This window comes from Tamandua tetradactyla, chromosome 4 (genome assembly GCF_023851605.1).
Source record: "Tamandua tetradactyla isolate mTamTet1 chromosome 4, mTamTet1.pri, whole genome shotgun sequence".
In the NCBI taxonomy this organism is placed as follows: domain Eukaryota; kingdom Metazoa; phylum Chordata; class Mammalia; order Pilosa; family Myrmecophagidae; genus Tamandua; species Tamandua tetradactyla.
The window spans coordinates 136,541,964-136,569,946 of record NC_135330.1 but is presented as its reverse complement, the minus strand read 5'-3'; the positions used below and the strand labels follow the sequence as shown (position 1 = coordinate 136,569,946).

The window sequence follows — 27,983 nt, the reverse complement described above, 5'->3', positions numbered from 1 at the left end:
AAACGCAGATGCTCTCTGTCCAGACTGGACTCTGCCTACTGGACTAACACACTCGATTTTAATGGAAGCAGTGGGTATGTTTTCCCTCCCTCCCCACCCCACTTTGGAAGATTGGAGATTCCTCAGTCTTCCAAATCTTCTCTGATAGGATCAAAAAGTACATGGTGTGGGTGTGAAGAGAATAAGAACTTGACCTCTCTACCCTAGCCCAAAAAAGCAAGAGTTATTATCTGGGCATGAGAAATAAAAAAGACTTTGATATTCTGTCCTTTGAGTTACAGTTGGTAGGACAGTTGGGAGAAAGGGAAAGTGGAAGTGGGATGAAGAACTGGGAAGGATTTGACAGCTGGAGGTCTAGTCCATTTAGTTCTCATACTGGAAGGACTCATCACAGGTCTTGTTGAGAAGACATGTGCGTACAAGGGTGTCTGTCACCACAAAGGGGTCACAGTTGTCGGAGGGGTGGCAGTCTTCAAAGAAAACCTTCTTATTGTTGCCAACAGTCTGAGGAGTGTAGATGCAGACACCATGGTTGGCCATGCCCACCGGCAGAAAATTCACTGATGTTGGAGGTTTCATGGAATCCAGTTAGGCACTGGGTATTGTTCAGGAGGCCCCCTTTGGGGTTGTGGGCATGAATGTGGTACTGGTGCCCTTGGCTTATTTTTCAATGAACTCCTCAATGTACTTCGGACCATTCTCCTCTCACATGGCCTTGATGCCAAGGTTGGTATGGCAGCCTGCACCACTCCAGTTCCCAGGAATGGGCTTGGGATTGAAGGTTGCTATCAAGCCAAAGTCTTCACATGCATAATTCAAGATGAAACGAGCCACCTGGAGATATCTACAATTTTAATTCCTTCACAGGGTCCTGTTTAGTATTCCCACTCGGCAAGAATAACCTTAGCATTTGTTCCCATGATCTTAATGCCAGCTTGCAAGCAGGGCCCACCAGTGGGCCTCACAATGTCTCTGCCACAGTCCTTGTCTTTCCCCACACCATAGTAATAAGGTCCGTGGGGCCCAGGGAGGCCTTTAGAAGGCCAGCTGAAAGGGGATCCATCTGTCCCCACCAAGGTATATTTCTGCTCCTTTCCAAACCAGGGGTGCTGGTTGCTCACCATGTCCATTATCCATTTGCAGCAGGGCTTTAAATTAGTCTCTGCAGACTTTGAGTTGTATTTGAAAACTTCACAGAACACCAGATTATTGGGTCTTTGTGGAAAGGGTCCCAAAGCATGGCAACAGGGCTGAGATAAATGTCACTGCTGGAGGCTTCAATGTGAAAAGTACTAGAGCTACCAAAATTCCACTCAGGCAGCTCATCCATGCACTTAGGTTCACTGTCTGGGGTAAAGATCTTACAGCGCACTTCTTCTCCAGTGCCGTTGATTCAGAAATACATGGCTTGGACTTTCCCACCCTGAGGCAGAGCCATGTATACCTGCTTAATGCCCTTTATTCAAGGGGAAACTTGCTGAGATGGCCCTGGTGGAAAGTGCTATGAGCAGCAAGCAGGACAGAGGGCGGAAAGGCTGCAAGAGTAAAGTGAGAGAAGGCCAGGTGTGCAGATCGGATGCTCAATTCTTCTCTCATTCTCTGCTCTGAAGCCAATTTTTTTTTTGACATATTGATTTTAAGACTCTTAATCTTCCTAAAGAAATTAGGTATATTTTTAATGTCTACTCTAGGTAGATATTTCTTCACATATTATGAACACCTTTTATTATACAGAACTAATGACTCTTAAATTCATCAGTCCAACATCCATAACATTTCAAAAGGAATTTTGTCAATATTAAGTACTTTGATTGTATACTTTTTAAAAATTATTACTCACTAAGGAATATGTTTCTGGCTCCCAATAAATCACTTTTCAAGACAAGGCAGTTAAATATTACCTCTCCAGTAAGGTCTCATTAAGTAAGTAGATAGCGATTTGCAAATGTTTCATTCTATGGGCTATGCATGGGAATCTCTTATGGACATATGAGACCATGGTTTTGGGCAAATGTGACAATGAGTGAAACATTTTCTAGACTCAATTAGAAGTCTGAGACTCTCAGTCAGACACCGCATTACCATTATTATATCTCAGTCATGTTATTGCACTGCCTGGGAATATGAGAATGCAGAGATGCTATAAAAGCTTAAGAGTGTGTGCCTCAGCAGGGAGTAAAGAAGAGTAAAGCTGAAAGTTGTTGTAAATGGCAGTGTTCCTTTGATTAACTTAGGTCTGAACCTATTGGAGCTCCTTTTGCTTACATTTATTGCGTATGTTTTTTCTTAAACCAGGTTGATGTGTGCAAAGCAGTTAGTTTTCATACTTACGCATTCATTCTTATGTCTAAAGGAGCTAATAACATTTGAGGGACAACCTCCTATAATTTGTCTCGCCCATAGTAATGTGTTCTTGGCTTGCTTAAAATAACGTTAGACAACTGTGGAAAATTGTCATGGGATTGAAATGTGCTTGGCTTTGACAGCAGACAGTCATTAAGAATAAAATGAAAACGTGCTCACAGTGACCACCTCTGATGCATTTTTGAACTCTTTACAAAAGATTTCAGTAAACTTCAAGAACATGAGTAAATTGTTCTTAAGTGTGATATTATATTTTTTAACACTTTGCATTACTATGGTACCTTTATTACAATTGTTGAAAATGTTATTATAATTATACTAAAATAACTATATAAATATTGTTATAATTATACTATTAACATAATAGTATACATACTTTGCATTAGAGTACACTGTGTTGTACAGTTCTAAGGTTCTTTTGTTTAACTTTTTTATCGTATAGTGTAACATATATAAAGCAAAGAAATAAAAAAAGCAATAGTTTTCAAAGCACTCTTCAACAAGTAGTTACAGGACAGATCCCAGAGTTTGTCATGAACTACCATATGATCTTCTTAGATTTTTCCTTCTAGTCGTTCCAGAATATAGGAGATTAGAAGGCTTAACTACTTTTTATAACCCCACAATTGACTTTTTTTTCTTTCTTTTCTGTGAAAAATAACATATATACAAAAAAGCAATAAATTTCAAAGCACAACACCACAATTAGTTGTAGGACATTTCAGAGTTTGACATGAGTTAGAATTTCATAATTTCAAGCGAGAACTCTAACTGCTGAGCTACCCTGACCCTCTCACAATTTTAGGTTTTTATTTCTAGCTGTCCTAAGATACTGGAGACTAAAAGAACTATCAATTTAATGATTTCAGCATTCATATTCATTTGTTAAATCCTATCTTGTCTGTATAACTCCATCATTACCTTTGATCTTTCTGTCCTTCTCTTTAGGGGTGTTTGGGTTACGGCCATTCTAACTTTTTCATGTTGGAAACAACTGTCACTAATATGATGTAGAGAGGTGGATCTATCTCATTTTTGAAGAGGATGGGCTCTCTAGGTTCCAGAACTTATCTGGTCCAGGGACTCATCCGGAGGTTGTAGGTTTCTGGAAAGTTACTCTAGTGCATGGAACCCTTGTAGAATCTTATATATTGCCCTAGGATTGGCTGTAATGGTCCTGGTTGGGGTTTGGCAGGTTATGATAGGTAGCAATGTCTAACTGAAGCTTGCATAAGAGCAACCTCCAGAGTAGCCTCTCGACTCTATTTGAAATCTCTCTGCCACTGATACTTAATTAGTTACACTTCTTTTCCTCCTTTTGGTCAGGATGGAATTGTTGATCCCATGGTGCCAGGACCAGATTCTTCCTTGGGAGTCAACTCCCACGTCACCAGGGAGACTTTCACCCTTGGATGTCATGTTCCATGTAGTGGGGAGGGCAATGATTTCGCTTGCAGAGCTGGGCATAGAGAGAGTGAGGCCACATCTGAGCAACAAAAGAGGTCCTTCAGAAGTAACTCTTAGGCATACCTACAGGTAGACTAAGCTTTTCTTCTACTTACATAAGTTTCACAGGAGTAAGTCTCAGGATCAAGGCATGGTCTATTGATATGGGTATCCCTAAAGTTTGACACAGTATCAGGGGATTTCCTGATGGTAAAGTTTAATAGTTCCATATTTTTCCCCATCCCTCAAGGGATTTTGCCAGTACTTTTTGATTTTGCCATTACATTAAGCTATACATGATTAAAGGACCACTTTCTTATTCTGGGTTCCCCATGTTTCAGTTATTCATATGAGCTATACAGATAGGTTGAGTTAGATTATGTGCTACAGAAAATCTCAGTTCCTGACCAAATAAAACTTTCTTCCTTTGGTCTCAAAGAGTTTGCGTGGTTCTAAAATACAGACATTGTCTTCCTTACCCCTGTGTTCTGGATGACTTTAACCCTAGCATCATTGACTTCATTCTTATCTCTAAATATCAGGTTATATATATATATATAAGATCTATGGTAGCTCATGACAAACTCTGGGATCTGTCCTGTAACTACTTGTTGAAGAGTGCTTTATATATATATAACCTCTTGAAATCCAGAAATAATAATTACCAGTCTGGACTAACTGTGTCTGATATAAAAGTTTACAATCCAAGCCCCTGTTTTCTTAAAAGCATTTTCTAAAGAAAACCATGCCATTATCATTCTTTTGTTTCTGGTGTATTTTGCCTCACTAAATTCCCACAGGTTCATTCACATTGTTGCTTGCCTTATGACTTTATTCCATTTTTTGTAGCAGCACAACATTCGTTCATGAGTTTATACCATCATTCACCCATCTACTTCTCAGTGAGTATATCCTTCAGCCACCTGCATTCATTGGGCATCATGTAGAGGCCTAAAGTCCACAGTCCATCAACACTCTCAATTTTAGATAATTTCATTGTTCCCGAGAGAGAAAACCAATAAACACCACCCTCGCCAAATAGGAAATCTAAACCTCCTCTTAACTCTTATTCCTCCCCCCATTATTTACCTCTGCTGTTGCTGTGGTGGTAAAGATGTTTTCCTTTTAAACACAGCCCATAGCATGCAATAGCAGATTTTCCCCTGTACCCTGGACTTAAACACTCTTTGTACACAAATCATGTCTTTGAAGTTGTTATTGCAAGAACTAATTTATATTTCTAGTGTTTATCAGTGTCTCACATAGGTCTACATAACCCCTTTCAATCTTGTTCACCTTCCATATGGTAATATTATAGACCCACTAGAGATCCACCTTCACTTCTATCTATTCCCTTACATGAAGTTCAGTCTCATTAAATATTCATTCACCCATCTCTAGCTTCTATGTATATCTAAGTCTCCTATATTCTGTATTATAAGTCTCTGATTTTACCTTTACCATGGTCATAAAAGGAGAATCATACAGTATCTATCCTTTGTGTCTGGCTTATTTCACTCAGCATTATGTCCTCAAGGTTCATCCATCTTGTCATATGCTTCAGGATGTCATTTTGTCTTACTGCTACATAATATTCCATTGTATGTATATACCACATCTTGTTAATCCACTCATCTGTTGATGGACATTTGGTTTGTTTCCATCTTTCGGTGATTGTGAATAGTGTTGCTATGAACATCGGTGTACAAATGTCTGCTTGTGTCATTGCTTTCAGCTCTCCTGGGTATGTATCAAGTAGTGCTATTGCTAGGTCATAGGACAACTCGATATTTAGTTTCCTAAGGAACCACCAAACAGTCTTCCATAGTGGCTGCACCATTATACATTCCCACCAGCAGTGCATTAAGTGTCCCAGTTTCTCCACATCCTTCCCAACATTTTTAGTTTCCTGTTTGTTTAGTAGTAACCATTCTTATAGGTGTGAGGTGGTATCTCACTGTAGTCTTGACCTGCATTTCCCATATAGCCAATGAAAATAAACATCTTTTCCTGTGCTTTTGAACCATCTGTTTTTGCTCTTCAGAAAAAACACTTATGCATAATATTTAGCCCATTTTATGTGTTGTTTGTTCTTTTCTTATTGAGTTGTATGATTTCTTTGGGTATACAGGATATCAAACCTTTGTCTGATATATGATTTCCAAATATTTTCTCCCATTGTGTTGGCTACCTATTTACTTTTTTGACAAAGTCTTTTGAGGTGCAGAAGCATTTGATTTTGAGGAGTTCCCATTTATTTATTTTTTTATTTGTTTGTGCTTTGGGTATAAAGTTTAGGAAGCTACCTACTATTACCAGATCTTGACGATGTTTCCCTACATTTTTTTTAGAAGTGTTATGATTCTAGTTCTTATATTTAGGTGTTTGATCCACTTTGATTTAATTTTTGTATAGAATGTAAGATAGGAGTCCTCTTTCATTCTTTTGGCTATTGATATCCAGTTCTTCCATACCCATTTCTTGAAAAGATAATTTTTGTGTCTAAGAATCTCTTGTAAGCAGTATATAGCTGGATTATATTTCTTAATCATAATCATTCTGTCAATCTGTATCTTTCAATTGGTATGTTTAGTCTGTTAACATTCAAATTTATCACTGAAAAGGCATTTCTTGAATCCACCAACTTATCTTTTTGTTTTATTTGTCAGATCTATATATTCTTTTTCCTCTTTCTCATTTTATTCTTTAAATTTCCCTTACTAGTACTCTTCAATTCTGTGCCCTCTTCCAGACATCCCTCTCTTGTCTTTTTTATTTCAACTGACAGAACTCTGTTTAGAATTTCTAGTAGGGCCAGTCTTTTGTTGACAAATTTTATCAGGATTTGCTTTTCTGTGAAAATTTTAATCTCTCCCTCAGTTTTGAAGGACAATTTGGCTGGGTACAGAATTCTTGGCTAGAAGTCTTTCTCTTTCAGGATCTTAAATATATCATGCCACTTCCTTTTCCCCTCCTTGGTGCCACTTGACTGGTTTGAACTCAATCTTATGTGGTTTCCCTTGCATGTAGTAGATTGTTTTTGTCTTGCTGCTTTCAGAATTTTCTGCTTCTCTTCAACATTTGACAGACCAATTAATATGTGTCTTGGGGAAGGCCTATTTGGATTTATTCTGTTTGGAGTTCATTAGACTTCTTTGACTTGTATATTTATGCCCTTTATAAGGGTTAGAAAGTTTTCCCCCATTATATCATCAGCTACTCTTCTTAGCCCTTTATTCGTCTCTTCTCTGTGTTGGACACCAATGATTCTTATATTTGTGTGCTTTGTTTTGTCTATTATTTCCCGGAAATTTAATTCTAATCTTTTCATCCTTTTTGCCATTTGCTGTTTTGAGTGTTTGAAATTAGTTATACTGCCATCTATATCACTTATTCCTTCTTCTGTCTCTTCAGATCTGCTGTTGTATGCCTCTAGTATGTTTTTATTTGGTCAACAGTCTTTAATCTCTGTGATATCTGCTATTTTTTTCTATTTATTTCTTCAAATTACTCTTTATGCTCTTCTACTGTCTTCTTGATCTCTTTTATGTCATTAGCCATCTCACTTATTTTATCAAGTAGATTTATATGAACATCTTTGAATAGTCATTCCAGTGTCTGTGTCTCCGCTGGTGTTTTAATTTATTTATTAGGCTGAACTATATCTTTCTGCATTGTGATATGCTTAGTGACCTTCTGTTGTTTTTGTTGCATGCAAATATCTTGAATGATTTACTTTGGGAGTTGATTTCCTTCAGTAATCTAAAGCCTAGTGTTTGCAGGGTCAATGTGTAGCAGAATGCAGGATTCAGGGCAGCATACAACATTGCGGTGATGTGTTGTAGAGCAGGTATAGCACAGGTTGGGGATGCTATGCTGGTGCATGTGAACTCAGCAGCCAGGGAGGATGTAGCTGTGCGAGTGCACAGGTCTGGGGGACATACACTGGTGTGCACTGTTCTAGGACGTGGGGCACTTTGTGCACATGCACAGAGCTATGGCAATAGGGAAGCGTTATGCCTTCATGGGCTGGGGGAGGATGTGGCCAGGCTGCACAGGTTAGTGCTTCCCCAGAGCTGGGAAGCATGACTTAGGGCCATTTGCATTCATGGGTCTAGGAGTGCCTTAAACTTATGTTCCTAGAGCTGAGAGGTATGACTGGGGGCCGAGTGCCTGCAGGGGTTTAGGAGTGCCATAAACTGATGCACAGAGCTCAGGAGGGATGGGATGAAGCTGTGCGTCACTATGGTTGGGGGGCAGGTATAGCCTGGATATGGAGGTTAGTGCCTGCATCCTTTATTCTCTGGTGACAGCCTACAGGGAGCAGGGAGGGGGAGGTAGTGATTCAGAGGGGTGCAGGAAAGGTAGGTTGGGCTGCACAAGGGTTGGGAGTGTGAAGCAGTGCATTAGGGGTCGGTGGGGTGGGGTCCTTGGAGTGTGGGGAGTGGGGGCAGGCGACGGGGTTCAGGTACATGGGGTATGGGGTGAGTCACAGGTCTCAGGGCTGCACTGAGGAATGTGGCTTGGCTTACTTCCTAGTCCCTGTCTCTCCATCCATTCACTTCTGTGGTCTTTGTGCTTCTTCATTAGGCCCCAGTTTTCTGTTTCTCAGTTCCTCAGCTTTTGCAACCAGGGCTTCCCTATGTGGTGCAGAAGACTCTCCCAAGTCAGTTGCACTCTTGAATAGCTATCTCAGATGCTCTCCCATTCCTTCTCTAACTTTTCCTTGGAGCAGAGCTGGACTCAATCTACCCTATTCGCCCATCTTCCCAGAACTACTCTATATCAGATTTTAATCAAAGTCTGTAGTCCATTGGTTGAGGCATAGAGAGATATTAATATTAGAGGAAAGTTTTTGATTGAGCTATACTGTTTTAAGAGTGTACAGCCTTGTTTTCTGGTAGTTATGATATATTTGTCCAGCTAGACTGCTGTTAGACTATAAGAAACATGAAGTAAGGGACTCTATCTGTATTGTTAAATGTTATTACAGTCTAGTACAGTAGCAAGCTCATAACAGCCATGTAATAATTCATTTGTGAATGACTATGAAGATGTAGACTTCTCTAGATAATAATATTATGTCTTCATAAAGGAAGCTTGTCAGTGAAAGGATGGTATTGATTATCTGGGTCTGCACAAAAAATGTAATAATAATAAAAGTTTATAAACATGTAACCTGATATCTTAGATGTCTGAGTCCCTCTCTGCATTATTTGCAAAGAAAATAACACTATGGTTATAATTTTTACCTAACCTTCAAATGTTCAATGATCTTTTTCACGTTTAATATATGTGAAATGTATTCCCTTACTCTAATAGATATGGCAACAAGATTTGTGAGCCAATGAAAAAGCATACAAAACAGAATTTTATATTTTTAAAAGTGATTCTATTTTCACTATAATATTTTAAGCATTATAAGTTGTCTAATTATTATGATCAGAAAGCCTTATTATTACTTAAATTACTATGTGCCTTCAAAGACTATAAATTAGAGTGTTCTTAGGACCTGTTTTCACTTTAAGAAATCTGGGATTTTCACTTTTTTAGTGCTTTTCATTCTTCAAAAATTGTTTATAAAAATGATTTTCTTTTAAATATTTTTCTATTTAAAATAGTAATTATCTGTAATATATTTGTGACATTAGTTTGGATTTAGCATAATCATTTCATATTTCTCTTCTGCCACCTGCTAAACAGATATTAAATAAATCTAGCCAATTGTGAAAGAATATAAATTGTTCTCCACCACAATAGATATACATATATATTCCTTTTTCCAGAACACCCAAGCACATATTGTTAGTTCCAAAATAAATGGAATTGCATAGAGGTTCAGGTGGCTAGATGAAGAAAATTAAATTATATTTAGTAAAAAAATTGCATCAAGTCATTTAAATATCTTTTATAAATTCAGGTTCCTATAGCATAAAATATGGTTAATAATAATTTCAGAAAGTAGGTGAAGTGTCTGATGACAGATTTGTAGAAAAAATATTGTATACTACTACTGACCATGCCTTTAAAATTGCATGTTTTTCCTTCAGATTTTCAATAATTTAATGTCTCCATCTCTGTATCTCTTTCCCTTTCATTACTATCTATCTATCTATCTGACTGTCTATCTATCTATGTCTGTCTGTCTATCTAACTACATCAACTATCTATTTATCCATCAAGATAGAGTTAGTGTGGATATGCCATTACAGTGATGGAAGTCTGAAAAAAAAAACTTGCAAAAACCACACGTGTTTTCATCTTATATGAAAATGTTTTAATTAAAGTCTAGCTGTTGTAAATTTACCTATAAAACATAGCTGGTGTGGTTTCATTTTTTTATGATTTAAAATGATAAGGTGTTATTGGTCTTCTAGGTGTTTTATTTTGCTTATGAGATATAGTTGCAGTTGGACTATACATTCTCTGTAGTTCAAATCTGTTGTTTAGATAGAGGGCTTCAATTAATTGGGCCATTAATTAAAATAATCCAGTGATCTGTGAAAAACAGTATCGTGTTTGTGCTTCATTTTTATTCTTTGATTTTACCAAAATCTCTTAAATGTTTAAATTTAATATATAGAAAATTGAATAGATTATGGAACGTCAAACTAATACTACTGCAATATGCAAAGGTTTGTAAAATGGTTGCCCTGCCTATCAAACCCCATCTCTGTTACTGATCACGGTTACATGAGGTGATTATCCAGGAAATTTTCACTGAGCATATTAAACTCTACTGGAATTGGGTGACAGAAAGACATTTCAAAAAAAATACCACCAAAAAAGCTTATAAAGGATGTGATCATAAGGAAGGACTCTGAATTTTCTTCTTATGACTCCTTTTTTTCACTCAGCATAGTCCAGTACCTGAATCAAACCTGTTTCTTGAATTCAAGTGATTCATTGTTATGAATTATCTAATATTGGGAAAATTAAACAACAGAAATTAAAATTAACAGTGAGAAATTTTCAGATTGCTAGAGATGTAAAAACCACTGCAGCTATTAGCAGAATATAAGGCTACTCTTGGCACTTTTACTTAACAGCAGTAATCCAAAACTGTCAAAATTTTGTAATGTATCTTTGTGGTGGCAAAATTAAGAAAGCTACATATTGCCATTAATTCCCCACCCTCCCCACCCCCCAAAATGCTCTATCTATGTTGAATATTCCTACAGAGAAAATGATGTAATGGAGTGTGAAATCTCAGTTTCAGTGGAGAAGCAAAAACTGGAAATATAAAACTAATAATTACAATGTAGATAAAATGTTTAAACAAATGGTACATAAATTTTATTACAGCAGCACTCTCCATTTGTTTTCTCGATGATACATTTTATATCTTGAAGGGCACTGAGAGAGAAAAGACTTAGATAACAACATACATGAATTAACTTTTGTAATGTTTGAGTTAATTCTTAATGACTTTTTTCTACTATGAATGTGTATTATTTTCCTGGCTGCTAAAATAAATACCTTACAACGGGTGGGCTTAAAAACAGGAATTTATTGGCTCACAGCATTGAGACCAGGAGAAATCCAAAACTGAGGCATCAGCAAGGTCTGCTTCCTCCACAGTGACTGATTTGCTGAGGCTTGTTGTGGGCAATCCTTGGGGTTCTTCTGCTTTTCCATCACATGGTAATGTGCTTTGATGTCCAGTTCTGGCCACTCCCTGTCGCTTCTCCTTCTAGGCCCAATTTTCTTCACTTATGATGACTTTGGCCATATTGGTTTATGGCCCATCCTCACTCAGTTTGGCGATACCTTAGCTAATAACAGCATCAATAACCTCCTGTTCATAAATGAGTTTCGCACCCACAGGACCAGAGGTGGGACTTGATCACGTCTTTTGTACAGGACACGATTCAGTCTCCAACAAGATGCTTGCAAGTAGTTCAAGTGAAGTACATAAAGGCAGAAATTTGAACAGGTTACACAGATGTAGGACTAACAATTATGGTCCCATTCAACATAGGTTAGAATAGAATATCAGTTTTTCTTCTTAATGTCATAGAAATAGTTTAAATCTTAAGACACATAGTTACTAAAATATTGCCCTATGACTGCTATAAAATAATTAATGAAACAGTAACTAACTTAAACAGTTCCTAATAAACTTCTAAGTCTTATGTGTAAAACTTGACAGGTGTTAGACAACATGATAGTTTCTGAAACTCAACCGGATGTCAATGATAATAATGACTTGACAGTGATAAGCATAAAGTGTTAGCAGAGAAAATTGCTTTAAGTAGATTGTTACTGTCAAGTCTCAGCTGGCTGTAACTAGAAGGAATGGTTGCTTTGATGTCCCTAGGGTATGCTCTGGGGCCCAAAATTTGGGTAGATAATGTAGAGAAATTCCCTCTCATTTCTATGAAATACGGGTTCTGTGCTAAAGAAACTAAAATTGAGAATAACAATGTAGTATTACTTTGGAATAATGCAGGGACTGTTATTGTCTTGTGGTCCTCTTGACTTTAACAACCACTATAAAATATGTACTTTCTTACATTCTTCAATGTGAAAGTACACTTAAATTTCAAATGTTCAGTATCACCATCTTTAGAGCTCTGGAAAAGACTAAAGACTGTACTAATATAATTCATTTTAGTCTGTAATTAATTGAAAACCCCAATCGAATACCTGGTATGGCATTATTTTCCTGCTGCTGAAATAAATACCATACAAGGGGTTAGCTCAACAATAGGAATTGATTGACTTGCAGTTTAAGGCTAGGAGAAATCCTGATATGGCTGTTTGCCATGGTCTGTCCCTCTTCTCAAGTCTATAAATATCCTATATGCAGTGATAATAAAGTAACTTCTAAATTCAGTTTTATATTAATGTTTGATTTCAGAAGTTAATAGTTGGAATTAAATTTTTGTTCACACTGTTGACATCAAGGAAAAAATCAAATGCTAAATAAATAGAATAAAATTATTCTTTAATTTTAATGCACTCAAAAATACACATAGAGAAAAAATATAACTTTTCTAGGCTCAGCATTTTTGTCATTCAAACCATAAGGAACAGAAGGATTATGAGATAGTTTTGTCAATGATATCTAACATATGTAAACATTTGCATTTTTGTTATAGATCTTATACCAAAACTCTTAACGTAGTGTTTATTTAAAACTGAGCAATTTGGCCTCCCTCCCCATGTGATGGGATCTAGCTAATTTTTTCCCTGCTTTTGCAGTCTTGTAGTTACATTCTGCAATTTTATAGATATTAAAACAACAGGCAACACAGAGAGCATCATAAAAACAGTGAGTTTTGCTCTTTGGCAATAATTCTTGTTTGTTTGGTTTTTTTTTTTCCATCAGAGATGGACAATAAAAACACTGAGAGAAAAATCTTAATAGGATATATGATATTTTCCCGCCCTGAGGGCTGAGTTTTCATCTTCTCTATAAGCTGAACCCATCACTACTATACTCTTGAGTGGTAGAGCCACTATGTGTGTGCGCACAAGTGTTACATATACTTTGAAGTAATAGAGTTTTGGGTTTATTTTTTACTTTCATCATATTAAAAAAAACTTGCAAAGACAACTTGGGAAAATAACTAATGTACAAAATAATGACTATGGGATAAAAATTAAGAAGTTGTTAATTACTTAATTTATAGTTCAAGAGTATAGCAAACTATATTCTCTTAATGATTTATTTAGTATATGAAATAATCAAAATTCATTGGGGCAGTAAAGCATCCGTTTTACAAAATGAAATCTAAATTAAAAAAAATATTTCTAGTATTTCTTTTATAGTGCTTGTGATATTTAGAAATTGCTACTGCAAAAGGTAAATACTCTGGCATATGAAATTGCCTAGAATGAAAATACACCTAGGATGATCCCTTTTGATGTTATGTGAGAGATGATTGCTCACACAATTTGAAACTCTTTTGGCAAGAATAAAATAAACTGTGAAGAAGAAAGAAAAATCAGTAAGAAACTGATAATAAATCTGGTATTGAACATTACATTTCATATTACTACTGCATTAGCTTGTGTGTATGTTTTTCTTTTTTTGGGGGGGTGCATAGTCTGGCAAGTGAACCCACATGGGAGGCAAGCATTCTACCACTGAACCACCCATTCACCCACTTATGTGTATGTGTATTGCTAGTATCCTTTAAATTTTCTTATTGAAGATTCAACATTGGATTCAACTTTTATATAAGGATTATAAAAGGGGTAAGTGTCTATTTTGAGAGCCTTACTTCTGGCTCAGCAGAATCTTATTTTTCTCTTATGAAGAGAGTTATATAACTGTGTTCCCTTTGTGTGTTTTCATTACAAAATCTATTTTAATGTTATTATATAATATTGAGTAACACGAAGAAAAAACAGCATTTCTGTGATGGTTAATTTCATGTGTTAACTTGTCCACATAACAGTGTCCAGTTGTTTAGCTAATCAAGCACTGGCCTGATTGTTACTGTGAGGATATTTCATAGATGGATTTAGGTTATTAGTCCTTGATCTACATCTATGTCTGATTACATCTATGATCAACAAAGGAGATTACCCGAAATGAGAAGAGTTTCCTTATCCAATCAGTTGGAGGCCTAAATGGAAGAACTGAGATTTCAGCAATGAGAAAAAAGAATTTCTTTCTTACTTCAGACAGACAGCTTCTCCTGGGAATTCACTGACAGCTTTATCATGTTTCCAACTTGCAACCTATCCTACAGAATTTCAGGTTTGATCATCTCCTTGGTCGTCTGAACCAATTCATATAATGAATCTTCAATTCTGTTTCCCTGGAGAACCCTGACTAACTCAATTGCTATGAAAGTGATTTTAGTTTTTCTATAGTTCTAGAATGAATCATTCTTTAACTTAAACATTGCATATGTGATAATAAATGTATGACTTACACTACATTGTTTCCAAGCTCTATTGTGACGGTTCATCCACATATTGCTATATATACAAAATTTGGAGAGGATGTTCAACTCTGTATACTATGAAGCTAACCAAAGCACTAACAATGAAATGGGCCCTTTTAAAGAAAATAATAATTACAAAAGTTGATATTTTGAAGTTTAACATTAGCACAATTTTTGTATAAAAAATTAAATTTCTGCACATTCTTTTTCTTTAGTACAGTCTAGATTTTCTTCTTTTTTGATTTATGCTTTCAGTTGTCTGTTCACCTGTTCAGTAACCTATCTTATCCATGCCCCTATTCGCACCTTAATTTAAACAGTTATGTCTATATAACAGAAGGGCACAGAATGATCAATTTCTGTTTATTAATTCATTCCTTTTATCCTTCATTACTTTAACTAAAATCAAAGATATTTGATCATTCATCAAATTTGTATTAAAGCATAAAATATGTGACAGGTACTGTAAGAGTATAGAAAATGCAGAGAGGAACTTTATAGAAGATTTCATTCTTCTGAGGGAAAAAGAAAATAAGTAAACTACAAATTAACAGGATAGATTCTCATTATTCAATAGGCAGTGACTTGATATTGGTGAAGGTGCAGAAATATCCAATGTGTCCTGCAAAATGCCAACTACCCATCCCAGGAACATATGTACAAGATGTGTGCATGTGTGTTTGGGGGGGGGGGGGTAAACTGGAGGCAAGGAATATGCCTGCAGCTTTCTCTCTTTTGTCCATTTAGATTTTCTTTGATCCAGCATAATGCCAGCAGTTAGCACATATATTCAAAACCATAAATTACCCGTATGAATCCTACAGTCAATAGATGCTCTGATACTTTAGAATCCTCCCTTAATTCACCTGTCCTGATACTTGGGTACTCCCTCAAAGATTTTCTTGTGACTCCCTTTCCAGCATTCCTAATCGTTGGCCACCTCATCTAGCTCTAGAGCTGGAATCTAAGGATTTATGCTTTTGTGTTTTTGGTTATTCTGTAGCAATTGATCTTCCAAGAAAGAACTTTCTAAATCTCTCCATTATGAACACTCTCTTCTACTTCTGTGGCTCCACAGAAAAAGAGTTGTGACAGAACTTTACGGTTTGGTCCTTTCCTTGTTCAAAATGGATCCTCCATTACGCAAAAAAAAAAATGTACAAGACGCTTTCTATGTATCATTATTAAATACTCCTACAGTTTTTGAAGCTCTTCAAATTTTATTAGTCTACCATTTCATACATATCACTATTATTAATGTTACTTTGTTCCACTGTTTAACATCTCCGACTGACCATTTATCCTCAATCTATCAACAATGAAAGGAAAACATGTGTATGTTATTTCAGAATGTCATTGATAAATCAAAATAATTCATTAAAATGTTTATCAAGTGCATGCAAATGTACATATAACATGATTGTTATCAATATAATGAAATGAGTGTTCCTGAATCTCTTACTCAATCTAAGAACTAGAATTTTGCCAATATCCATATTGTGTAATACTTCTGATGTCTTCACAACTATTGGGAATTGTATCTTTAGAATTCTCAAACCTTTAAAAATAATTGTATTTCACAAATAATATACTATTTTGTTTTTCATTTTTAAAGGCTTTTTATAAGTCACATATATTATTCTGCAATTTGCTTTCTTTATTTGATATCATATTTACACGAGTCATCACACTGTTACTTTAGTAGTCATACACATCATTATGTAAAATTGAGAATGTATGTAACCCTCTACCCAGGAAATTCACTCTTAGGTATATGCCATAGCAAAACTCTTGCTTGTTTTCATCAAGATGTGTACAGGATTATTCATAACAGTATTGGATGCAATAGAATTAAAAGTACTGGAAACAAATCAAGTGCCTATAGAAAAGAGGGGATTTGGACTTGGATAAATAAACTGCAGTTTAGTCACACAATAACATATTATATAATAGTGATTTATTTTGAAATGCAGAAATAATTGGTCTTGGAGATGGTTCTTTAACTAGATTAATTTCTATCTGATAAATACAGAGATTCGTTTAGGGAATTTATACATATGCCATTTATAAATTTGATCTCCTGTAAGAACTACTATAGTTTGTTTAGCCTGCTGAGTCAAGACCAAGCTTTCTCTAGCTTTGCATCTTCTTTCCGTGTGTTAACTTTGCTAGAGACATCTGAATGAACCTACTTTGATCCAAAGATTCTTTTCCCTAGACACTTCTATCTGCAGACAGAAATCTTTCACAGGGTCCATACAGCACTATCAAATATTGATATAATATAACTCCTACAGCTGTTCTACTTTTATAACTGCTCTAACCCATCAACAATGACAATGGCATAAACAAATGAATATCTATTAGGAATTTTGCTGTGAGAAGAATAATATGATGGAAAATGAACTCTAATTTGTTTTTTATTTTTAACAGTTGAATTACTTCGGGTTAGATATTATTTCCTGTGAAGTCTGAGGGTTGTGGAATATGTCAGAGTTTTGCAGAAAAGCATATTGTCTTTGGTAGCATGGAAGTGTCCCTAGGCTATATATCGATGCCCAAACTAAGAGTGATATGTGCATGCATCAGAATCAACGTTGTAGGATCATCTTAACACTAGATGAAGAATAACTGTTATGAGCAGTGATTTTTTTTACCAAATTAAATCTAAGACTGTGAAACATAATGCTTATAATATGGCACATCTACTGTCATCCTGGAGATTTTCTGACAGTAAGAGATGAGACCAAATGGACAGAAAGAAGAATATGAGGACATAGAAAATAAAGGACTCCTTAGAGAATTAGACATTTGGTAATTTTTTCTTCTCCTTTATGTTCTATTTTTCATGATAACTCATCATATTATAGAACAAGCATTCATTTTGTTTATTGAACTTTGCACTTAATGTGTTTGGAACTGAAATGAACATTGAAAAATCAGTGGCGAAAAACAGAAGCTACCATTCCTCATGTAGTACATATTTTACTGCTTTCTATTCTTTCCAATCTCTTGAATGACTAAAATCAGATTTGGGCATATAAATGGCCAAATAATATTGACTATATACCTAGCTACATGATGGAATTGAAAATTATAATTTGGGTTTATTTTTGGCTATGATCATAAAATGTGACAAAGAAATTTGTCAGAGGTTCAAAACATGAATCAGCATATTGAGTGGAGTCACAAATTAAACTTCCATCAAAAAAGAAAATCTCAATATCCATCTCTCTATATACATACATGTATACATACACACCTGCACTGGTATATCATGTAGTACTAGAAGCCAGAGTCTGGCTTCTCCAACTTTTTTGACACAAATAATTCTCTTTTCTTAAATTCACCTGTTCTGCAGAATCAAGTACAAGGATGGAGAAAAGACAAATAAATAGAAGTGATCGGAGAGTACATTTTTCATTACTGGAATTTAGAGTTATTGAGTAAGCCTCTCTTAGAGTGAAATTTGACTTGACAGGGCAGAAATCAGAACAAAAAAAGAAAAATCATTTGTAGTAAAAAGAAGAAAACTGGTAATATAAATACAATATGAAATTAGGTTTGATTTTTCAGCTATTCTCATGTAATTCATCAGAAGATATATGTAGTAATAGTAATTGTGACTATCTTTAATGAATATTCCAACACAAAGAAGAAAAACTTCATAAATAATATTGCCATGAGAATGAATCCTCATGAAAATGCAAAAATTAATGTAGTAGAAAACATATTTAAGTTAGGTTTTCAGTATGCTATTTTGAAATTCTCAGTGGCACAGAGAACCAACAGCACATAATACAATCAGAAAACTTGACTATTAGACATGGTAGAGGGTTGAAGCAAAATTTTAATCTGTTGCACCTTATTATAGCTTTCACACTGGAATGACAAAGTAGATTCAATTTAAGCTTGACTTTCTAGTTAAATTTTAGCTGTAACTGGTTATATTAGTAATTTACATCTATAAAGGGTAATAAGTGAAGAGATAGCACTGTTATGTCACACTAAATGTGACATTTATGGACTCTTCCTAGTCAAATTTATGTCAAGAAATTCATTAATTCTATTCTTACATCGGACAAACATATAACATCAAGAATTATAAAAATATTGACATACAGAGAAGACTTTTATTTTTCTCAATATTGATGTACAATATCTTGTGTTTTTCCATTAAAGTTTACTATAGAAAACTTTATAGTTTGTTCACTTAAAAATCTACTTGAACATTTCCTTAATGAGTAAGTTGTATTATACTCTCTGATCTTAATTATGGTAGGACTGTGTCCTGAATCAAGGGCTTGAATACACAATTGTTTAACAAAAGAAAGTGTTTACAGGTAGCTACAGAAGACAAAAAGTCCCACCACCCTCAGAAGTCAATAAATTAAATTGCAGCAACTAAGATAATTAGAATTGAGTTAAGTTAAAAAAAAGTAATAATAATTGATGCTTGTAATAGTCCTTTGCATAAGGGAGTGGAAATATAAATTGATTAAGTCAGGAAACATTTTTGAAAAATTTTCAAAACTTTTTGAAAATATTATCAAGTATCTTAAACGTCTATTTCTTTTAACTGTGTCTTTTTAGTCGTTAGAATGTATCATAACATAATTTGAAATGTGGATGAATATGTTTTTAGGAAAAATTTTGTCTCCTTTGACAAAATTTGAAAAAAAAATAGAAATTCCATATTTTAAAATGTTGGACACTTTTCCATACAGACTAGGCATTTAATTCAGTAAATACTCATTGCATCCTTTCCTTGTTCCAGCTATCATGTTGCAAATATTGACAAATACAGTATTATCCACAAAGAATTTAAAGTCGTGTGTTTGTGTGACTGCCCGTGTGTGTGTGTGTGTGTGTGTGTGTGTGTGTGTGTGTGTGTGGAGACAGAGGCAGCGGGGTGGGTGAAGAGACAGAAGACAGTCAATTCAGTTTCTTCTAATATCTTTACCTTTCTTTTTTTCTGGCTTACTTTATCTTGTTCATTCCTATCATGGAATGAAATGCAATGGAAAATATCTTCTACAATTAATACTTTCCAAACTAATACTTTAGAACTACTTCTTCACTTTCTGTATTTCAATTCACACCTCAACTCCAAACATTCTATTAAAAAGTATTCTATAAACATTCATCAGTTTCATTCTACTTGCCAAGTTCCAATTCCATATGTTTAATTTTTATCGTACTTATCTACAACAGTTGACTGGGTTCATTCATTCTCTCAGGCAACACTATCTCCTCAGTCTACTCTTACTCTTCGGTCATAAATTATCTTTCTCCTTTACTGTTTTTTCTCCTGCCTATATTTAAATTTTAAAATTTCTTCATGGATGAGTGGCTATAATCACTTTATATATTCTTTTTTTCATATACCATTGATTCCAATAACTTTGAAATTCCTCTTGGTATGCTAAGAACTACAAAATTAACTTTCTGTTCCAAACCACTTGTCTTAGCTCTGGACTTGCATTTCCACATGATTACCAGCAATCCATCCAAGTGTCTCACCAGCACCACAAGCTCGACACTCCTAAAATTGGAATTTAGTATTTTTCAGAACTCTGTTCCACCCTTGATAGGTCTTTATTTGGTAAATTACACCTTAGTCACATTTTTAGAAAGTGGGGACCTCCTTCTCTCCATATCCAACCATCTTGCATTCCCACAGATTATGATTCCTCTGCATCTCTCTTATCTAACTCTTCCTCCAAGCAGGCACCTCCCCCACACCCTTTTTTTAAGTGATGTGTCCTCTTGCTCTAAACTAGTGACTGGAGTTGTAATAGCTCAGTAAATATTTGCTGAAGGAAAGTTGAATGAATGAAAAAACTATTATGAATATATCTTTAGAGATATTTCCATTTATGTTAAGAAAATTAAAGTTTTGAGGTGATTTCAGAAGTTCTAATACCATATTATGATTAAACAGTTGAATGCAAAGAGAAGTGGACTCGTAGTTATATAGTTTTTGGGGAAAATTGATTTTGTTTTCTTGGCTACAAATTTGTTTGTTCAAAAGAATATCTCATATCATATATAATAAAACTGTCTAAAAATGAAAAAAAAAAGCCCGTTCTAGGAATGTAGTGCCCTTCAGAAAGGTATCTTAAAAAAGTTTCAGGGATTCAAATTTTTATTATATCTGTCAACTGTTGACAAAATAATGTGGAAACACAAATAATCTGAGTATATTCCATCAAGAAAGAAATGAATGTGATTGCTAATATAGCTAACATGGATTCTTGGATTTCTTAATGAAATCCGAATTTTAGAAGGGTTCAGCGTGTTTGGGATCTAAAAGGAAGAAATCCTTTAATGTAATTTTTAGGAGTATATTACAGATTCTATACAGGAAAATTATTTATTTATTTATTCTTTACTTCAAAGGATATTTATTGAGAACTTATCATATGACAGATTTTTTTTTCTAAGTACTATGTTACAGTAGTGTAATGAGGAGCCAAAGTAAGTTTCTGAAAGATGTGTGACATGATGGTCAAATTTTCAAATATTTCTCTTGTAACTTTCCATATATATATATGTATTCTTTATCATTACAATATACTTGGTTGAAATCACTGCATAGATTTATCTGCAAATCTACATATTGATCTATTAAAAAACAAAGATCTTAAAATATTTTTCGCAGATATTGTCTTAGTCTCCATGGGTTTCCATAATTAAAGACCAAATCTTTAATTTGGTCTTTAATTTAATTCTGGTGGCTTTGAACTGAGAAACGTTTTGCCTTGTACTTTTGAAGGTTAGAAGTCTGAAATCAAGCCATTGGCAAGGCCACAATCCTGAAATACGCAGGGTGGATTATTTCCTTGTGTCTCCTAGCTTGCAATGTTTGCTGGCAATCCTTATGTATCTTGGTTTGCAGCTGCAGCATTTCAATTTCTGCTGCTGTCCTCACATGATGAACTCTCCTCTTGTGTTCATTCAAATTTCCCTCTTCTTTCAGGACACCAGTTAGATTGTATTAAGGCCCAACCTACTCATTTATGACCTCACCTTATCTAATTGGATCAGCAATTACACTATTTCCAAATAAAGTCACATTCTGAGGTACTGGGTTTAGGACTTCAACATATCTTCTTTGGGGAAACAACCATACTGATTACATTCACCCAAATCCATATATAAATTTCATACATTAAAATTGTGATATTTTTAATAATGGTCTGAACTTTATATTCTCTGGAAATATATTTGAATCTTATTGTTGGTATTAATTATCCCATGCAAATCAGAAATGGATAGCAGTCACTGATATGATTCTGAATGGATTACTTCCTATCTCGAAATCATGTATTTCAGAAAAAGTGTGCATTCACTATCCCACAAATTCTCTAAGTAGTTTACACTTTATGTTTTTTCTAAATACCAAAATAATGTTTGCTGGCTTATGGGTTTTGGTCATGAAGGGTAACAGAGACTAGATTTGCCTTCAGCAACTGAGAATTAAAAAAAATGCTTTCAGATATTGGACAAAGGACAGCAGAGAAAGGTGATGCCTGAGAAGAGAGAAAATGTTCTAGAGCCAAGAGATACAAGTCAATTAATCTGACAAAAAAGTGCAAACACATTAAATGAAGGTCCATCATTCAGGTTTAAACAAGACATGATGCTATCCCTGCCCTGTCCTCTCTACATGCCTATAGGCATATAAATAAGTGAGGTATTTATATGGTATCACAGTGATAGGTGTGAAAACAGGTTTTAAATATCATCAAAAATAGATAGCTGGAGTAATTTCAGACAAGTGTTTATCAACCAGATTATAATGCTCTTAACATTATCTAGACCATTTATTGTGAAGGAATATCCTTAATTTATATGTTTTCCAAAAATCTAATTCCATAAACAGGGTTGGGGCCCCACATATTTGCTGTAGGTCATCTTAAATTCTAGACAACATGAAGGTCAGGTTCAATTTTTGTTTCAATGAAAGAGAAGATGCATATAGAAAGCTGGTAAAATGCTGTCTACCTGTAGTCCAGCTTTATTTTAGTGAATTTAAAAGCCTGAATTATCTCAGTGACTTGCTATCCTGTCCATAAAACTAAGCCTTATGGAGTCTTCAGTGTTTCCAAAAATAGTTTCAGAACCAACAGAATGATTTATTTGTACTTCACTTTATCATTTTGTTATTCTTATATATTATAGGATATATTCTGACATATTACAGAATAACAAAATGCTGTAGTGAGTAGTGTAGTACTGGACTCTAGTATTCCCTGTAATTCAGTCTTCTTTCTAGCCTCTCAACTTGACAGCAGCATTACTTTCCCACAAATAACTCTCACCTCCAATATATGTATATACTATATGGCTTTATAAAATGTTCAGCTCCTTGAATTTTCCTCTGTGGAAATAAAGCACAAATAGATCTGCATTATTGAACAATACTTTCTTCCATACATTTAACAAAAGAAGAGAACATCAGGTGAGGATTCCAGCAAAGTAAATTGTTAGGTATATTCACAGAAAAAGTACTAAAGGCTTACAGAATATATCTATGTATAGTCAATTAAATTATTTATTTATAATACTGACTTTGAAAATCACTGTAGCTTTGCATTAAAAAATTACTCTGTTATGATGAAAATGATGTGATCTTGAAGCAATGGGAAACATTGTGCAGCTCTGAAAGGGGAAAGTAAGTTACTGATGATGGTTTTGTTAAGTCAATATGTGCTTCATTAAGTGAAAATTCCAAAGTTTAATGCTAATTTTCCTTTGAATGAATATATCCAGTGTTATAACTTGTACTTCAATAGCTAAGAAATTCATTGAATATAGAGCTGTTTGCATTGGAATCATATTGAAGCCTTATCAAATCAAATAGCACAGTTATTCATCAAATAAATTTGCAACTTTGAAAATGAAAAGTTAAAAAGATATTGTTAAAAAGTCTGAAATTATAGTGAGTTACAGCAAAAGAAAATATATATGACAGTAAATGTAAATATCTTTTATGTATTTATTTTGTTCTTGTATGTATTTATTTTATGGAGAATATCTTTTTTGAATTAATGTTTTAAAATTCAATTTAGGACATTCAGTGGTAGAATTCTTGCCTCCCATGAAAGAGATCCATTTTCAGTTTCCAGCCCAAGCACCCCTCCAAAAAAAAGAGTTGTCAACAAAATTCCTTGTGATAATAAATATCACATATCTGCCTCTTTGTGGGTGTATGTATAGACATAGGTACACATATATGTAGGGAGACATAAAAATTTTAAATTTATATTTATTCTAATTTATATGTCCTAAACAAAATAAATTAGTCATACATTGAATACATGCCCTATGTTTATAAATATTATTTGTGCTAAGTTTATGGATAAGGATTGAAGTCCATATTCATCAACACCAATCTAGTAATTATAATTTCATTTCTAATAATCATTGAACCATATTCCCCAATTGTTGAAGTAACTCTCTACTATAAGATTAGGTACTGAAGAAACTGCTTTATCCCTCTTAATCAATGGGAAACTTGTTCGCTATCTTTGCATTGTTCTTTCACAGCCATAGTACATCAAGCTGTGTCTGTCCAAGTTGAAAATCAAGTTGAACATGAAAGACAACATGAATTGACACTTTCTAACTAAAAATATGTGATCTTTCACTTGAGTGGTACAATAGGTTCTGTTTTAGTTTGTTTGAGCTGCTATGACAGATACCACACAATAGTTGACTTAAACAACAACAATTTCTTCTATCTTGGCTTTGGATGTGTTTTTTGTTTCTTAAATGTAGTTGGAATGTGATATAGTAGAAATGGAAGAATTTTTAAAAAGGGAATTTATTAAGTGACAAGCTTATAGTTCTACAGCCATAAAAATGTCCAAACTAAGGCATCCAGATAAAGATACCTTGATTCAAGAAAGGTCAATGTCGACAGTGTTCGAGAATCACAATGGATGGAGGTAACCTAAGAGTAAAAAGACCGAAGGAAGGAAAGGGGAACTGCAGGGTATACATACAATGGACTACTGAGTGGCTGCAAGAAAGAATGAAGTTGTGAGGCATAAACTAGGTTAATGAATCCTAAGGACTATATGTTGAATGAAATGTCATAAACAAAAAAGACAAATATTATCATGCTTCACTCATATGGACTAAGTATAATGTATAAACTCAGTTAATTGAAGTCAAGAACATGGGTTACAGGTTGGGGCCTATTTAAAGGGTCTTAGACTGTAAGCTCTTACAGCAGTCACATTTATTTAGGAGTTGTAACTTTATTTCTAAATTCTGAGATATTGAGCTGTTTGTATATAACTTGGTTGTTCCCAGAAATTTGGGGTATTTATGTGACACCTGAGACTCGGAGTTAGAGCTTTGAAGCTGTGAAAGTCAGAATTACTACATACAACAATTGTTCAAAATGTTGAAAAAGTGATCAGACTTCAACTAGATATTTGAATGAAGCTGATCTGGATAGGACTAAGATAAATCAGAATTCAAGGTAAAGGATGATATGGTCCATATTTTAAAATTTCAATTTCTGTGTGGTACCAAAGGGAGAGATATTTATTTGGTGCAAAATTTATATTTTGGATAGTGCATTACCTAATTTAATTTGTATAGTCAGTTTATTTGAAACCATAAGTACATGGAATCTTGAATAGGATATGAGATCTTGTTGGTTTGTATAGGTTTACCTGTTGCCCTGATATGTACCTGTGTAATTTGAACAGTGAATAAAAAGCTTGGGGGACTGGAGAGAAAGGAGGAAATAGTCAACTTCTGTATTGGGGAAATTCCTGATATTCTTGCAAGCACTGGAGACAAATGAACCTTCGATCTTGGTATTCACCCTTATAGAACTTATTCCTGCAAAGTAGAAGCTAAGCCTACTTTGAAATTAGGTCTAAAAGTCATCCTCAGAGAACATTTTTTGTTGATTAGATGTGGTTTCTCTTTCTCTAAGCCAAGTTGGTAGGTGAATTTATTGCCCTCCCTGCCCCCACATGTGGGACATGATTCCCAGGGGTGTAAATCTCCCTGGCAATGTGGGTCAGAATCCCAGGATGACCAAAAGCGGAAGAGAGAAATAGACAAAATAAAGTTTCAATGGCTGAGAGATTTTAAATGGAGTCAAGAAGTTATCCTGGAGGGTATTCTTATGTATTATATAGATATCCCATTTTAGTTTATGGTGTATTGGAGTGGCTGGAGGGAAGTACCTGGAACTTTTGAGCTGTGTTCCTGTAGCCTTGATTCTTGAAGATGATTGTATAATTGTCACATTGACAATGTGATAAGGTAATCATGAAAACCTTGTGGCTGATGCTCCTTTAATCCTGGGTATGGTCAGAAGGGTTTAAAAAAAGGATAAAAAATAAATAAATAATAGGAGGGATAAAGGGTAAAAAATTGGGTAGATTGAAATGCTGGTGATCAATGAGAGGGAGAGGTGTGGGGTATGGCATGCATGAGTTTTTTCTTTTTTCTTTTTATTTCTTTTTTTGGAGTGATACAGATGTTATAAAAATGATCATGATGATCAATGCACAACTATATGATGATAATGTGAGCCATTGTTTGTATACCATGTATGCACTGTGTGTGTGTAAAGATTTCTCATTGAAAATATATTTTAAAAGAGACCAATGTCTGTCACATGGGAAGACACATGGTTGGTGCCAGCTGGTCTTTGTTCCCAGTTCCATTGCTTCCAGCTTCTGATGCTAGTGGTTTCCTCTCTAAGCATCTGTGAAGCTTCACTTAGTTCCTCTGGGACAAAACTCTAGATTCTGGCTTGCTTAGCACCTCATGAGATGACACTGGCAAAGTTTGGTGGGCTCTGCATCTCCAAATGTCCCTGTCTAAGCATGTGCTCTCTGCAGCATGCCATGCATCTCCAAATGTCTGCATTCTGTCAGCCTTAAAGCAACTATCTAGTTTCTATTTATGCTCTCAGCTCCTGGTGTCTCCTGGAGTGTACCCATTTCCAAATATCTGTGCCTGTGTCTGCATCTGAGGTTTCTCCACAATGTTCCTCTTAAAGGACTCTAGTAAACTAATCAAGGCCCATCCTGAATGGATAGAATCACATCTCTGTCTAATCAAAATGTTGCACCCACAATTGCATGTGCAACATCTCCATGGAGGTAATCTAACCAAAATGTCGCATCCACAGTTGAGTGGGTCAATCTCCATGGAAGCAATCTAATCAAAGGTTTCTACCATAAACAATAGGTCTGGACCCACAAGATTGGACTAGAAAAGGAAACATGGCTTTTTCTGGGGTACATAAAAATTTCAAATTAGTGCAAGGGATTGAAAATAAAAAAATAAGGTGTCAACAATGTCATGCTTTCTTCCCAAAGTTTGTACTGTTACGGTGCTGGCTTACCTCAAACTTTGTTGTTCCTTAAGGCAGCTAACTTTCAACTGAGGTTCTTTCATATATGTTAAGGCACAGGGCGATCTCTGCTGGCCTTCTCTCCAGGCCTCTGGAGTTCCAACATCTTTCCCCAGGGTGATTGATTTCTGCATCTCCAAAGGCCTGGGCTGAGCTGTGAGTGCTGAAATGAGGTATGCTGAGCTGCTTGGGCTGTGCTACATTGAGCTCTCTCATCTGAGCATCCAGTCAATTAAATCAAACATCATTCACTGCTGCAGGCATATCTCCTAGCTAACTGCAGATGTAATCAGCAACAGATGAGCTTCACATGCCATTGGCTCATGTTCATAGCAGTAGAACGAGGCACCTTCACCTAGACAAGTTGACACCTGAATCTAACTACCACATGTCCACCCCTTGTCAACTTGGCAACTACATGCATCACCTTAAACAATATTAAAGTACAAAATATTCTCTTCTAGCTGTGGACCTATGAATCTCAAAACAAGTTATGTGATGTCAATATGCAAAGGAGGACATTCACAGGATGTAGGTTTTCATTTCCAAAGGGAGAAATTGGAAGGAACACAGGAGCCACAAGACCCAAACAGTTCTGAAAATCTGCAGGGAAAACACCATTGGATTTCAGAGTCTTAAAGTCATTTATCCTTTGGCTTTAGAAAGTAGCAGTCCCACCCTTTCCAAGGGCCTATGCAGTGGCCTGCCTCTTTCCAAATCAACCTTGGCAGACATTGAGGAGACCATCTTTTTCTCGGCTCCACCCACTCCAGGCATCGGGATCACACTTGGGCTCTCTGCTGTTTCTGGGGCACATGTAACTCCTCCATATGGTGGCAGCCAGGCTCTCCCCAGCCCCCAAGGGGCAT

The 27,983-nt window shown here is 35.3% G+C and overlaps 1 pseudogene; it reads right to left on the bottom strand.

The window, feature by feature from the left end:
- Window positions 1–363: 363 nt before the first annotated feature.
- Window positions 364–27,983, bottom strand: LOC143680502 (glutamine synthetase pseudogene; annotated as a pseudogene).